Source organism: Zalophus californianus, chromosome 5 (genome assembly GCF_009762305.2).
Source record: "Zalophus californianus isolate mZalCal1 chromosome 5, mZalCal1.pri.v2, whole genome shotgun sequence".
Taxonomy (NCBI): Eukaryota; Metazoa; Chordata; class Mammalia; order Carnivora; family Otariidae; genus Zalophus; species Zalophus californianus.
In genome coordinates this window covers 57143903-57160518 of record NC_045599.1, presented here as the reverse complement: position 1 = coordinate 57160518, position 16616 = coordinate 57143903, and the positions used below count along the sequence as shown (strand labels likewise).

General features: G+C 44.7%; 1 protein-coding gene across 3 annotated transcripts in view; it reads right to left on the bottom strand.

The window, feature by feature from the left end:
• Positions 1–16616, bottom strand: part of SV2C (synaptic vesicle glycoprotein 2C) — a 198670-nt gene that overhangs the window by 76248 nt on the left and 105806 nt on the right. The gene's annotated exons all lie outside the window — the stretch shown is intronic.

Below are 16616 nucleotides of genomic sequence, written 5' to 3'. Positions count from 1 at the left end.
ACAGTTTCTAGTGCACATGTGTTAGGGACTGAGGCTTGGAGAACCGAAGGGCATGGATGTTTAAGTAAGAAAAGAGGTCACCTGATTCTTATTCCAGGACTCTCTGCTACTTGAGCGCTGCTCCACGCTTGTGTTATGCTCAGAAAAAATTTTTTTTAATTTATTTACTAAATAAACTCCAGTAAAACTCTTGATATTTTTTCAACCTTAGGTGCAGGGGATTGAATTAATTACCCTCCAACCACCACACTATCAACAGGAGTGTGCGAATCACGTGCTTATTTATTTCCCCCTTTTTTCAACATTCCCCACTCTTTGTTGATCCAGCAACATCCCCATAGCCACTGTGGTAGTTTAAAGAAATTTTTCTTATTGAAATACAGTTGACTTATCAGGCTACACCAGCTTCAGGAGCACAACATAATCATTCCACAATTGTATATACTATGCAATGCTCACCACAGTAAGTGTGGTTACCATCCATCACCATACAACATTATTACAGTATTATCGACAATATTCCCTATGCTTTACTTTTCCTATCTGTGACTTATTTATTTTATAACTGGAAGTTTGCAACTCTTAATCCCATTCACCTAATTCACTCATTCCTCCCCCCCCATCCCCTTTCCCTCTGGCAACCATCAGTTTACGCTCTGTTTTTGAGTCTATTTCTATTTTTGTTTGTTCATTTGTTTTGTTTTTTAGATTCCACATATAAGTGAAATCGAATGGTATTTGTCCTTCTCTGAGTGACTTATCACTTAGCATAATAATACCCTCTAGATCCATCTATGTTCTCCCAAATAGCAAGATTTCATTTTTTTGTGGCTGAGTAATATCAAATTGTATGTGTACACACACACACACACACACACACACACACACACACACAGTATCTTCTTTATCCACTAATGTAAATTGGTACAATCATTGTAGAAAACAGTATGGGGTTCCTTAATTAATTAAAAATAGATATACTAAATGATCCAGTAATTCCACTACTGGATATTTATAAAAAAAAATCACCCTGAAAACACTAATTCAAAAAGATAAAGCCAGTGTGTTTTAACTGTTGACTCAAATTTGAATAAAACTCTTGTAAAAATACGTAGTCGGTCTTGTAACTTACAAAATGGCAACATGCTAGGGTCTTCACTTTTTTCTTACTTTTCACTCAGCATGGTATCAGGTCACCATTACTGTTTCTAATTGATGCCAAGTGTTCTACCACCTTTCGCATACCCAGCCCCCTTGTGATGGATGTACATACGCATTCCTCTGGGTATATACCAGGAATGGAGTGTATTTACACATTTTGACAAGCATCATCTGACTGCTCTCCAGAATGACTACACCAGGTACACTTCCCTACCTAGGTTAGAAGACTCCCAGTTCAAGGCTCTCTCACCCCAAACCTCCTGCTTTCCCTTGCTTTCAGTTTTTAGTCATTGAGGCCCCACTTCAGCATGCCCTTGAGGTGGAAGGAGGGCTTTATCTCCTGCCATCGGATCCCCACGGGAATATGGGCACTGTCCATGTGCATCACTACTCGGCATACATCCTCTCCTCTGGTGGGCATCAGCTCACCCTCTCTTAACAGAAAAAGACAGGGGCTAATTACACATTTAGAGGACAAACTTAGAGTTTTCATGCCTTAACTTTCTGGATTTTTCCACGCTCTCCACTCTCCTGCCAAGTCTTCCTGGAGTGCAGAACGAGCCGGCTCTCCTTAGTGTGATAGTCCGATTTCTCATTTTCCAAAGCCTCTCCACTGTGAGATGCCCCTGCTTAGAGCCACAAACTCTCAGGTCCCACAGCCCATCTTCCGCCCTGTCACTCTTCAATCAGGCTCTCCCTGCTCTTTAAACCATTACCATGTACACAGGCTTTTCTTTGAGAAACGCCCGGATGGACCTGATTTGACTGGAGTGGATTGTTAATAGCAGGGAAAGTCTCCCAGACGGTGCAGAGCCTAATAAAGGCCTGACACTGTAAATAAATGCAATAATCTGGGTCCCCTGAGCAGCCGGCAAAGGCCAGTGACACAGTGCTTTAGAATCCAAACATGTGTCAGAGGCCAGAAGATAAAAGGAGAGGAGCGGGGGCAGGGTGGAGACAGAAACAAACAAACTACCCGGAAGGAAGCTCGAGAACCACTTTAAGTTACAGTAACTTAGCAGCAGCTCAGCAGTGACAGAACCTCAGGCAATGGAGAGCTACTTCTGATTCTGCTGTTCTAAGTCACTGCTCCTGCAGAGGCTTGGACGAAGTGAACCAGGATGACATCAGCCAGTTCCTCCGCTCTAAGCCGCATCAGCCCCAACCATCACCAAGATGAGAACTCGTTCCTCAATACGCTGAATCACAAAGGAAAAAAAAATAACCTCATAGCACAAGCTTAGTTAATGAAACTAACTAGAACTGGGAGCGGTTATGTTGGATCAGACGCATGGAGGGGTCTAACATCCCTGCCCAGGTCATTTGGTGACTCAGTTCAACATTACACTCATTGTGAGCTAGTCTGGGTCAGGCACGGTGTTCTGGTACCATGGAGACTGTAAAGATGACTAAGATTTGATCTTTGGCTTCAAAGAGTCACAGAAATTGCTTCGGGTACTTAAGAAAGATGCATTTTTTTTTTTTTATTGAACCTATAAATGACAGCCGTGGAATAAGGCAGAGCTGTGCCTGGGGCACACAGAGCATGTGAGGCCCCCGTGAGGGCCTGGGGTCATGGTACCTCCTACTTGGTTCCACTGGTATACCACGTCTGGGTCAGAAAGGGGGAAATGCCCTTGTCTACAGTCTTTCTTTCCTTTCTCTTCTCTCGTGATTCTCTGCCCTCTATCCACTGCAGAAAGAGACGTAGTTACCGCTGGCCGGGGACATCCTTGAGCACAAACCACACATGGCAGAAGGAAGATGGTCATGGGAGGAGCTGGTCCTGCTGCTTGCTTACCTGGTATCTTCTGCCTGGTCAGCTCCTGTGCAGGACGGGCTGTCACACAGTTTGACTTTCATCTGGGTTATGGGAGGATGCTCCTGAAAATCTTCATAAACCACCAAGGGCAATGCTCATGCAGGATGGGGACACCTGCCAATCAGACATGTTGCCTCCCACTACTTCTCAGAAGGTCCCTGAGGTCCTTTGCCCTTCAGAAGGCCACTGCTGAGGCCCTGCCCTTCTGGGGCCACTAGCTCATGTCCAACCTCTGATCAAAACTAAGCTATTGCTCTCTCTGGTCTTTGGGACTCCACCCCCAAAGCACAGCTCCATTTCCTCTGGTTTAAGGGCACAGCTGCCCCATAGGTACTTGAGGACCAGGAGTCCCACCTGCCTTTCTCCTGAGGACGAGATCTTCCCCCCACTCTGATTCCCAAAGAGGCACCATCTCTCTGTCAGCAAAAGCTGATTACTGGTCTCTCCTCCAGGTCAGGTTAGCTCCTCTCGTCTTAAAAGTGGCTCCTCCTGTACCAAATTTAGCACCTGGCTTGTAAGTATATTCTGTTTGGTCCATACAGTGTTTTGAAAACTTTTTGAAAAGATGAGGTGATTGTGATAAAGCCAGTTAGGAAAACAACTTGGCAGTTTCTCATCAAGTTAAAGATATACGTACCAAACAAGTCCAGCAATCCCCCCTCAGGTATTTACCCAAGAGAAACGAAAACCTCATCACACAATGACTTGTACTCAAATGTACATAATTAATCCTAAGAGCCAAACTGTAAACAGCCAAAAAGGTCCAACACCTGGGGAAAGGATCAACAAGCTGTGCCCCATCCATACCATGGGATACCACTTAGTAACACCAAGGAATGAACCCCCCCGCCAAAGCCCCAACTACAAGGATGAATCTCAAAGGCAACATGCCCAAACAGAATCCAAACACAAAAATTATGTGCTGTATGATTCCATTTATAAGAAATTTTATAAAAGACAGAAAGCATATCAGTGCTTACCAGAGACCAGGGATAGTGTGAGGAAGCTGACTGCAAGGGAGTACAAGGGATCTTTTTGGTGATGAGAGTGTTCTGTATCTTACTGGGGTGGTAGTTACACAATTGTAAACCTTTGTCAAATCTCATCACTTAAAATGGATTAATTTTACTCTATGTTATATTCATTTCCTATTGTTCTGTAACAAGTACTGCACACTTGCTTAAAAGCCACACAAATGTATTATCTTACAACCCTGCAGGTCAGAAGTCCAAAATGGATCTCATTGCCCTAAAAGCAAGGTGTCAGCAGGTCTGCCTTCCTTATGGAGACTCTGGAGGAGAATAGGTTTCCTTACCTTTTTCAGCTTTCTGAGGATGCCCACATTCCTTGGCTCACGGCTCCCTTCCTCTATCTTTAAAGCAAGTAACATCAAACCGAGTTCTGCCCACGGGGTCACTTCTCCATCTCTCCTCCCTACTCCATCTTCTGCTCTTAACGGCCCTTGTGAATAGACTGAGCCCACTGGAAAATGCAGGATCATCTTCCTATTTTAAGGTCAGCTGATTAGCAACCTTAAATCCATCTGCAACCTTAATTGGCCTGTGCCATGGAAACTCTTACACTCACAGGTTCTGAGGGTTAGGATGTGGACATCTTTGGGGACCATCATTCTGCCTACCACACATGTAAATTATATCTCTATAAAAATAAAGTTAAAATTTGATAGATTAAAAATTGGAGACTTCATGTAACTATCCAGAATTCTGCTTTCTCCCAGTAAATCTGGCCAGACCAGGCGTCAATAATTGCGTGGCTTAGATCCGTTGCGGCTGAGTAGCTGCCCACCCCCCACAGAGGGCATGGACACTCTCATTTGCCTCAGTTCCCTTTCTCGTCCGCTTCATTTATACACATCGCCTGCCTGGGCACTATGATATTTAAATTGGTCACCTCAGTCTTAAACTGTTGAGCTGAATGAAACCAGGACTCTCTGACTTTTCACTACTCATCTTCCCCTCTTGCCTAAGTTTTCCCCAGCCTTCCACCTAACCCATCAGGCTGATGTGTTCCCTCCAACTAAACTGTAACACCATTTTATGTTAAAGAACACATGGAATTCAAGTGGCCCAGGCAAGGCTGAACTCCCAAATCCACCGCAGTATTTGAGAAAGGGGCCCTTTGAGCCCATAGGCTGCAACAGGAAAAGATGAAAAGCAAAGCTTGATTTCAAGGCTGTTCTTTGTTACCCAAGACCAGATGTTTCTGTAGACTCCCAACTTAGCCTAGAAGCTTCTCCAGCTTCTAGCATGGGGCCAGTCACAGGGTAGAGGCCCCCAAAATATTTGCTACACCCAAAGTGCTGTGTTACTTCTCATCAAGTAACTTCAAGGAACGCTCAATCTCGGTTCGTTTAGCAGTAATGAGGGTCCACTTCTAGGATCCACTTCTTTGGGGGATAATTTAGACTTAGGAAAAAATATATGGGTTCTATGACCTTCAACCAATTTCCCAACCCTTGCCAGTCACCTCATTAAGACATGCTTCCAGTTGTTGAGAAGACTGGGTGAGGGAATGTGCAAATGGCTGAGACAGCTCATCTCTTCACTCTGAATCACGCAAGCAGCAAGGGCATCTTCTCGTTAGCAGGACAGTTCATTTGATTCACATCTATAGGAACCAGCCCACTCTGCTCTGGCCCACATTTTCTTTTGCCGTATTTTGCCTCCTTTAATTTTTGCCAAATTTAGAGCCTGGCCACTGTCATCTCCCAGCACACAGTCCTCAGGCTGTTTTCCAACCTCTTTTCAGGTATCCCGCTCAAGCCTCATGACTGACGTTTGTCTCGTACATTACATGGTGTGATGGGCAGCACAGCCAAACAGCTTGTTGAGGGGTGAGCATGAGAGTGAAGAATAGTGGACAATATAACTCAAGCTGTCCTCCAGTGGAGACATGTTCCAATGTTGCATAAAAGATCAGGCACTTCCTAAAGAAGAAGTGCCTCCCAAAATTGAGAAGAGTCCCTTTAGGAATTACTTCATTGTATAATTAGATTCCCCCATCATGCTTTCAACCTCAAACTCTGTCCTACTTAATCATCTATTTTTCTAAGGTTCCATTCTAGGCATTAATTGTGCATCTTATGGAATTAATTCTGTAGGTATCCTCTGCATGGTCCAGTTGCACCGAACGGCCACATTTGCTAAGATGCTACACCCTTGGTCTTTAACTGGGATTGCCTTAGGACCCTCTAAAAGCAACTCAGAGCAAATCTAAGCTCGATTTTGACAGAGACAGCTATATAAAATATAGATACTAAATCAGCCCATAAGAGAATAGGAACTTCCAGGTTATTCAGCAGTTTGGTTTACTTCTTACAAACAGAAGAATACTGCACTCACTTGTAAAAAACAGATGGGCAGCTCTACAACCTTTCATCTTAATCATCTGGGCAAGTGGAGGGATCACACCTTTTGGGGACTTCGCTATGCGTATGGAAGAAAAGTGATGTCCAGGTTCTCTAGCAGGTACCCTAAGATGTCAAGGAAGCCTTCTCTATCTCTCCACAGCACTGTGAATATCTCTTGCCCTCTAAGCCAGTTCGGTATTATTGATGGAAATCCAGGAAATGGTCACATCCTCAAACAAGGAACATTTTAGAAGATTACAATTTTTATGTCCCTCCAGGCGGAGGTTAATTTAGAAGCACTGTAATTAGTTATCAAGACTTGGTAATGGTGCTAATTGTAAGCCTCGGATAAAGGATCTAATTAGGTTAATGATGAATTCAGCCCAGCAAGGGTATTTTCAGAACAGTTCTTTTCAAGGAAACACACACGCACATGCATTTTGTCTAGTTCAGAATATACAAATGTTCAGGGAAATGAGATGGGCAGTTCTTATGGAAACATAAGGATATCATAAGACCTTATTTAAGAGAGAAAAAAGATCAGTGTTGCAGAGTTAAGTGTGCAGTAGGGTCTAACAAGAAAAACATCAGAAAAAATTCTTTAACTTTCTTCAGTGCCTTCAAAGGGTAGGTGAATAAGCATGTACTTCTGATGACTGGAAGGTCCCCTGTTTGCTAAAACCACAATTGGTGGTGCTATGAAATGAACTGTGTCTCCCCAAAATTCACATATTAAAGCCCTAATGCCCAATGTGACTATATTTGGATATAGGTTTCTGGAAGTAACTGAGGTCATAAGGGTGGGGTCCTAATCGAACATAAGAAAAAAAGAGATCTCTGTCTCTCTGCCATGTTGGTGACACAGCAAGAAGATGGCCAGGAAGAGAGCCCGCAACCGGAAACCAAATCAACTACCACCTTGCTCTTAGACTTCCCAACCTTGAGAACCGTGGGAAAATAAAGTTCCATTGTTTAAGCCACCCAGTCAGTGGTATTTTGTTACAGTAGTCCAAGCAGACTAACGCAGGTAGGGTATGTACGTTTAGAGCTAGAAGCTGGGCAGAGCTGAATTTCTGCGCATAAGCTAGGAAAGCAGGGTGGCCAGTGCAGTTAGATTCCCGGAGGAAGGAGACCAGCCAGTGAGGTCACATGCTGTGGGGGAGGGGGAGAGAGAAGATGTAATGCGGCCTTTGAAAGGCACACAAGTATCAAATAAAGATTGACGAAGTTGTGGGTTATAAGGCATGTGATGGAAAAACCTCTTCTGTCTTTTATGACGTTTTCAGTAAGGTAGTTTTTAAATGACTGAATTCTGGGTTTAAATGGTTTCTCCTGTGGCAGAGGATGGAGGCATAAGTCTCGCAATGTTTGCCAAGGGGCTGGGTCGGCATTACCCAGATAGGCAAGGGGACCGGTAGTTGCCACATGGGCTGTATATGCACACTGTAGAGACCATCAAACAAGCTTGTGGCTCCAGACAGCCCTGTGGGCTGCTCTTTGAGAACGTTTCTTAGCTTTGTCATGTCTGGAGGACGTTTTGAAGAAATGAAGATCAGAAGACTGGTTCTAATTTCTAATCTTCATTTTCTTTGTCACTTTGGGAAACGACGAACTTTCTATGCAATGGGCTCACCATTCAAAAAAATGGGAATAACACTTACTGTTGCCTTTGTTTCTAAGATAATTATAATAAATAAGCTGATAGATATAAAAATGCCTTTCAAAAAAGGCATTACTAATTTTGTTTTCTCCTTTTTATTTTGCAGTAACTAGAGTCACAGACACTTGCAAGATAATACAGAGAGATCCTATACCCTCTTCACCCAGTCTCCCTCAATGGTTAGAAATGCTTTGATCTTAAATTACTATGTACAATATCAAAAGCAGGAAACTGACAGTAGGATCATGTGTGTGGTAGTTCTATGTCATTTTATCACATGTGTGGATTTATGTAACCACCTCCATAATCAAGACAGGCGCCATTCCATCAACTCAAAGACCTCCCGGGGGCTAGCTCACTGCCAGTCACACCCGCTCCCTTCTCCCCACCTCCTTAGCCCCTGCTAACCATTAAATTTTTCTCCAGTTTGATATTTGTCATTTCCAGAATGCTATGTACATATACCTTTGGAAACTGGCTTTTTCACTCAGCAAAATGCCCTCGAGGCCTATTCAAGCTGTTTATCAAGTTCCTTTTGTGGATGAGTTATAGCATTCTGTGGTATTCTGGGACATTTTAGTTGTTTCTGGTTTGGAGCTATTGCAAAAAAAAAAAGTGTTATGAGCAATTATGTGTAAGTTTTTGTGTAAACATAAATTTTCATTTCTCTGGGCGATGGTAAATGCCTAGGAGTGCAGCTGTGGGTCATATGTTAGGTGTGTTTACATTTTTTTTTAAACAAACTGCCAAACTATTTTCCAGAGTGGCAGCACTATTTTGCAGCCATCTATATGAGACATGCAGCTTCTCTGAATCCTTACCAGCATTTGGTATTGCCATTAATTTGTTAAATAAAATTTTTTATACTATCTAATGTTTTCACTATTGTTCCCAAGGCAAACCTTAATGTCAACAGCTCTTGGAGAAAGCATCTTTATCTACAGGAAGTGAAACCAACTTTTTGTGGTTTTATTTATTGTAGATATTAGGTGCTTTTATCTGTACTGGAGATCAAGTTCTCCAGGATTCATGGAAGATCTAATCCAGTGATTAGGCTGAGATTCACATTTGCTTTGGGGAGGACCCAGGGATCTAGTCAGCTGTAATCTGAAGATGAGGAAAGTCTGGTCTGCTGAAATGCTGCAGAGGATTCCCATTGGCTTGGGCTATCTAGAATGTTGTATCTAATTTTCTGTAACCAACACGGAAAGGCCACACTAGCCCAAACTGTACCCACTCTCATATGGACCCAGATTCTCCTCCCTGGCACACATTACTTTATGTCCAGGGCCTTATCCTAATTAGGGCCTTAAGGTACCTTGTCTATAATGTCACATGTTGGTAATCATGACTTTCTAACAGAAGGCCAGTGCCTCTGAGGATTGTTATCTTGCATAGAAAACTCTCTCCACCATCTTTGAAGAACAATTAAACCACTATCAAAGCTCCTTGGTGCAGTGGAAACTGAAGCTGTGTACTTTGAGCTAACTTCTCTTAGACCGTATGTGGGGTTTCTGGGTCTGGGTGCTGAAATTTTGAGTTTGTTGACAAGCCGTGCCAGCCATCTAAGGAAGGATTCCCTTGGCTCCTGCCATTTCCTGAGCCTGGTTCTCTAGCCTTCCTGACCATTCTGTGAGCTACTCAATAGCTTTCTAATAAATTCCTATTCTGGTTAAGTTAGCTCGAGCTGCTTTCCATTATTTGCATCTAAAAACTGACTAATACAGAAGGGCCATACTAAAATTTTAGATTATGAACCACATGGACACTTTTAAAAGATTTTCCAGAGGAAGAATGAAATGGAAGAGCAGAGATGGCTAGTTGTCTCCCAATATCCTCTCTATCCGATAGGTGTTCTCTTTACTGCTTGGTATTGAAGGCTACATTTCCAAGACTCCCTTTGCTGCTAGGTATGGTCGTGTGCTGAAGTTCTGGCTAATGAGATTTAAGTGGATTTGTGTGGGATTTCCAGGGAGATTTTTAATGGCAGCCCAGGTATATCTTTATACATCCTTCCTGCTTTGTCCTGCCTAGAATGTGGACCTACTGGTTGAAGTGTGCTAAGAATGGTGGATAAAAGGAATTGGGCCTTTGATGGGTAGAACTACCATCCCAGCACTGGACAGCCCCCATCCGGGCTTCTTTTAAATATAAAACAAGCTTGTATCTTGTTTTCTGTTAATTTGGCTTTTTCTCTTATATCCATCAATCCTAAAGCTTTTTTTTTCCCCCAGTCAATCCTAATCTTAACTAATAGATGGTAAAGAATGGAATGTGGGATTCTGGGAGAACCCAAACTCCGGTGGTTTCCTAGGATTCAAGAGAAAGGATTCATTGACTTCCAGCTTCTATGCCCATATCTACTTAAAAATGAAGGTAGCTATTAGGCCCGATACTAGGTGTAGTTACTTCATATGCTAATACATTTTGCTAACAAGTGGGTTCATTCATAATCCTATCTATTTCATTTTCTGCACTTAAAGGCCTTATTCTGAGAGGAGGTGTGCAGGCTGCGCTGGCTGCCGACGGATGGATGAGCAGCACCGCTGTGCAGGGTCACCAGCACTGGCAGCAGCATATGCACCTGCAGCTCTTCACACCACACGTGAGAGGGAAAACTGCCATATTTTTAAAGGCCCTACCTCTGTCTTCAGACTGTGAGCGTAAGATCAGTGGTGCCTGGCACAATGGCTGGGACACAGAAGGCTCTCAACAAGGGACCACTGCCCTTCCGTTTCTGAGGAGCTTGAATGGCACTGGGAGGACCTGAGCACCATGATAATTGGCTTAATGCACAATAGAAGAGGCGACTCCCCTGAGTTCACCACGCCTCGGAGGTCAGAGCGAGAATGTTGAAGAGTACCTCCCAGAACTGTGCAGGACTGGCAGGGTGTGGGATGGGTGGCAGGTGGGGGAGCTACCTGCACCCAAGCTGACAAACATGTTTCCCCAGGTGATGCACTTCATGTGAGGAGAGTGGCGGGAGGGCTGGGGTTGGGAAAGCTTGTGGCTCCATCTAAGAACGGGAGACTTCCAAAACGCCTGAACAATGACACACACTCACTAAAAACATGGCCGTACACTTAAACTATGAGAACGACCCATATCCATTTCTTAAGTCCTTAAATAAAGACTTTATCATAATTATTTTGGGGGCTGATGTATCTTCTTAATGCTTGGGGAAAACTGAACCATAGAGTGGAGGAAGTCTGAGCCCAAGAGTCATTTTGCTGAAATCAAAGATTAGATGGAACCCCAAATGGACAAATTAAGAAATAACGCTGGTGTACACTGATGTACCAAGTGGATTCCCCTTGCAATATCTTACTGAGATACTTGAGCATAAAATCTTCAGCACTGTGACATTCAAAGAGGTACGGCTAAGGTGGGTGGCAGGGCTTGGGGCCACTTGGCTGGGCTAGTAAGTGGGACGCAGCTGTCACCTGTCACCCAGAGTGGGCGCAGAATACTTGGCATGCCTTACAAGCTCTGTTTCCGCACCCTTCCCCTTCTTATCTACCTCCACAACCTTCAAATGATAAGCACACAGCTGAGAGAATATGGTTAGGAAAAGGGGAGTAAGGTCTTTTTACTATTCCAGTTCCTTCTTTGTACCCTTACCTCAACGTTAGCCCCATCTGTGGAAAGAAAAGACTGCACTTAGTGACCATGCATATCAGGCACAGTGTAAGCACTTTTTGCACACAGTGCTTGAACGCGGCAACACTGCGGTGTTATGCCTGCTTTAGAGACAAGGAGACTGAGGACCAGACAGCCCAAGTAACTGTCCTAGAGGTGACAAAACTAGAGAATGGCAGAGCCGGCTTGGAACCAGGGCATGTCTTACATCCAACCTCATGCCACTAACCACTGAGCCTCCTGCCGGAGTCCAGGGCGTAGGACACCTTGCTGCAAGACGGAAACGGCTCAACTGCGGTCCCTTTAACCCGCAGGGCTGGCCAGCATCCCTGCCAGCAGGCCGGGACAGTCGGGTTCTTGTTCTTCCTACCTGGCGAGAGTGGCTTTAAGGTGGGTCTTTGTATAGTTTGTGCCCTCCAAATATTAATTCACCCAACAAATAATTGAATGGGAGATTTGGATTCACTGGGTTCCAGGTAATCCAGGTTTTACAGTATTTTTTTTTCCTTGAATCTCTCTCACTATCTTAAATTTTTTTCCTATTTCTCCTTCCCTCTGACTCCTCTGATCTCCTCACCCACTAGGTGAGGTTTACCACTTGGCACTCTTTAGCTCATTCTCCCTCTTTTCCCGTAGCTCTGAGCTGGCACTGGACTGCGCTGATGGAGTCTGGGTACCCGATGTAGATGAACCTGACAGCAGTAAGAGCTACCGTTTTTTGAACACTAGTCATGCCCTGGGTGTTCTAACATGACTGTCACGCTTAACCCCCACCACGACGCAGAAAATGAGATGGGAGGAGACTGAAAAGCTTGACAAAGCTCACACCCAGAAGCAGTGCAGTGGAGACTCAAGATGAGCACTCACTCCCCCCACCCCTTCCCTTGGCCGCAGTGCTTTTCCTCTCGTGAACAAAACTTGCCTCTTTCCTTCTTCAACCAGACAGCCATTCGACTATACCACTCTCCCTTCACCCAGTTTCATCATTAGGGAGAAGAAATGTATTAGCTTCACACATCTCGGAGCTAAGGAAGTAGGGACATCTTGGTTGTCGAAACCTCAGGAATATGTGAGGTTTTAAGCCCAGACCTTGTGCTGTGGCTGGCGGGGGAGCTAGAGGTGGGCCTGGGCTTTATGGGTGCCCCCAGCTTGGCCCTGGAAAGTCTGGGTGAAGGGCGGGGGGAGGTGGAGGCTGTGGGGCGGCTCCGGTGTGGAGGGCAGCCCCATGTGCTCTGGGCTTTAAGGGCTGAGGCATTTTGTGCTGAACCAAGAACCTTCCCACTTAGCTAATTGAATGTCCTTGCTGCACACTGTGGTGCACCTCAGCAGGGGACAAACCTCATCTGATGTGCACACAAACTGAAAAGAGAAAATGGCGTTGGAGGGTTTAATGGAGCAGAGAGTGCTGCAATCCCAGGGCAACTCCAAAGCCTGGGCCAACATTCAGGCTCTCAGCCAAAGAAGGAAAGTGCTGTGAGTCAGCAGCCTGTCCCGTTTTCCCCTGAGGCCCAGGGGCTTCCATTAAATGCTGCAGTGTCCTGATTACTGAGGGGAGGGAGGCTGAAGGAAAACCACCATCCCTGTGCTATCTCTTCTCTCACAGGGATCCCAGAAGCTGGAAGGAACTGGTCACAGGGGAGGTGGCCGGCAGGAAAGGTGATGACATTCAAACACTCTGCCTCCTAAGGCCGTGTCCGAGTGGGCGAGGTAATTTTCTGTTGGGAACCTTCACATGTTGGTGACTGCCTGCGGGGAAATCTTCAGCCCTGCCAGCAACTGCGTGAAGGTAAAGCACCATCATGATCCGATGCTGGTCCAGGGACGAGGCCTCGGCGGCCTGGGTGGATCCCTCTGCCCATCAGCAGACCCTGGCCACAGCCCACATGTTAACTCAGGGGCCCTTGCAGCAGTCCAAACCCCCTTCTGGCCTTGTCTAACTTTGTAAGAATCCTTCCAGATTTCCTTTCCCATCCTTAGTGACCACTCACAGTCTCTTTGCGTAAGAAGTTTGTCTGGAGTTGGAATGCAAGTCTCCGGTCTCTCGATATCAGGCTCAGGGCTTTGTGCACTGACTGTTCTGCCACAACAGCAGAAAGGCAACACCACAAACACCTTCTCATCTGCATCACTTGTCATTTGAATTGCTTGCAGTGCGGACGCCAGTTTTTGATTCTTTCCCTCTAGCACAAATCCTGTTCCCGGTGTGAGGAGGGCCAGTCCCTGGCTCTGAGTCGCTTTATGATGCTCCCAAATTCCTCTCCTGCTGGGTGAAAACTCCATATGCTATCCAGGTGGTGGTGCTCAGAGGCCTCCTGAATGAAAGAGGATGGAGGGCCAGGACCCACATACTCTTATTTTTCTATGGGCTGTGACATCATTTACACAACAGAGAATTTCAGAGGGAAAAGGGAAACCTTTTCGTTTTTTCAGAGGCTGCAGGGAGAGTGGATGGACTTAACAGCTCTTGTCTATTTTAAGTAAAGTAAAAAGATGCGGTGTTGAGAAGAAGACAGAGCAAGATGTCAAAGTTACTTTGTAAGTGATTCTAAGCTACATAAGCTGGAAAGCCCTTTAGCCTGGATGAAACCAACAATATGGAAACCTAAACAAGCACTGAATAAGTCAACCATGCCGGTCAGGCTCACTCTTCTCTTTGCTCCCATTTACAGCCCTCCCTGTACATACATGATGAAGTTCTAGGGGCTTCCCAGGTCACCCCCTGGGAGAGGTAGGAAGCTGAAGAGTCTCAAAACTGGCTGCAGAGAACCAGCTTTAAATGGCTTTAAAAACCATCCACGCGGAGTCCCCAACCCAAATGATCAAATTCGACTGATCTGGGGTAGGACCCAAGTATGGATATTTTCAGAGGGTAACGGAAGTGGTAAACTTTTATGAAAAAGTATTTATAAAAAAAAAAAAAGTGTAACATCCATATAGTGACGTACGCAAATCTTAAGTATCCAGCTTAATGCATTTTTATAAATGAATACACCCTCCCCCACACCAAGATACAAAACATCATCATGCCCTAGAAGTCTCAACACAGGATTTTTATAAACTAAGTTCTTTTCTGAAATCATTAAAACTCTTCAAGTTGCAAAAGCATAACAACGAACTCAGCAAGGGTATTTAAAAGTCTCCCCTGTTGATTTTAATATATGGACAGGCTTGTTTGCATTAATTGTTGCTTTTGCCACATTTCTGGCCATGCAAAGCCTTCAATGAGGCATGGGTGTAAGGTTTTAATTTTCTGTTACTGATTTCTTAACCAGGTCATTACTTCTCAAGGTTCCTTTAACATAGAAATTAATGTCAGCCTCAGATACACTTAATTTTGTTATGTTGTCATTGGTTTTTTGGTAACTTTTTATGACTTGTTTATGATTCACAGCCTCAGCTCTTTCCAGTTATGTATGGACTAGGCAGCCCTTTTTGCCATAAAAAAGAATATCTTATGTGTGCTTGAGAAAAATAAAGGTGAGATTACACTCATTCTTTGTGGGTCAGCCACTGGCTGATGGTTTGCAAGTCCGGGGGCAAAATCTGGAGCCTGCTGATAGCTTGAGGGTAGGGATGTGTGAAAGGCAGGAGTCTGAGGAACTAAATACCTAGTGAGAAAAAAAAACAAAAACAAAAACAAAAACAAAAGCAATCATGCCCAGGCCTGGCGGAAATGTGCAGACTGCAGAAGCACAGCAGAGTTACGAGCTTAGGGAGACCAGCAGGAGGAATTCTGACATAGGATGGGAAGGGGACCAGGGAGGAGACAGCAGAAACCCCGGAGCCAAGGAGCTGTGCTGCCATCAGAGGCTGAGACACAGGCTGGCCTCGGAAGGAATCCAGCTGCTGAGTACAGCTGTCAGCAGTAACAGAGCTGGCGGGTGGGGCCGCAACCCTGTCCACCTGGATGAGGCACCTTATTCTCATTTGTACAATGGTTGCATATGGACTAGGGAGGCTCCAGGAGCAATGCTGAGTAACGCTGGCTCTGCACAGGCTCGGCATCTCCTTTTTTTTCTCCTTACACAGAGTTCCTAAGAAGCAATTCTTTTATTTTTTTTAAGATTTTATTTATTTACTTCAGAGAGAGAGAGAGAGAGAGAGAGAAGAGGGGGAGGGACAGAGGGGGAGGGAGAAGCGGACACCCCGCTGAGCAAGGATTCTGATGCGGGGCTCGATCCCAGGACTCTGGGATCATGACCTGAGCCAAAGGCAGACGCTTCACCGACTGAGCCACCCAGGCGCCCTGAAGCAATTCTTTACATGGCAGCTGAGTGGCTTTTCCATTCAAAACAGCCAGCTAGGTGGGGCGGCAGCTAGATGCCCACCTACACAGAGGCAAGTTCTGAGGGTGGCTGAGGTTGTCAGGGCCCGGACAAAGAAGGAGAATCGCCTGTAATTCCTTGGATGGTGGGAGAAGACAAGCCTTATGGTGGACATGAGTAACTGCCTGTGTGAGGGTATCTCTGGCCCTGAACTGACCAGAGTTTAAAAAAGGAAAACCCATCACTTGAGCTTGGCACGCCACACTCAACTTAAGTGTTTGGCAAAGAAAAGTTCTCTTTAGGCCAAGTAACCTACTCCTTATGTCTTCCTTGTTATTGTTATATACAATTTTGATTTGCATGTAACTTTTTAGGTTTATTAAAAGAAAGAGTGTGACAAACATGAATTTTGTAACTCAGTACAATAAAACAAACTACAGTGCATTTGAATACTAAAGTCTACATCTTGTCTTTGATTTCAGCAATGAATCAAATTTACCCATCATTGTTCCCTACGAGAACTAGGTTTTATAGTGAAAATCGCTCTGCTATAAAACAAAAGCAGGGAAAAAGGAAAATGACCCAAAAGTGAATTTTTGAAATCGAATTTTTTACCCGATGATCAATTAGATTTTAGGTTGAACAAAGAGTGAGTTTTTAAAGTCCACATGTGGTTTTAATTTACACAATATTGATAAT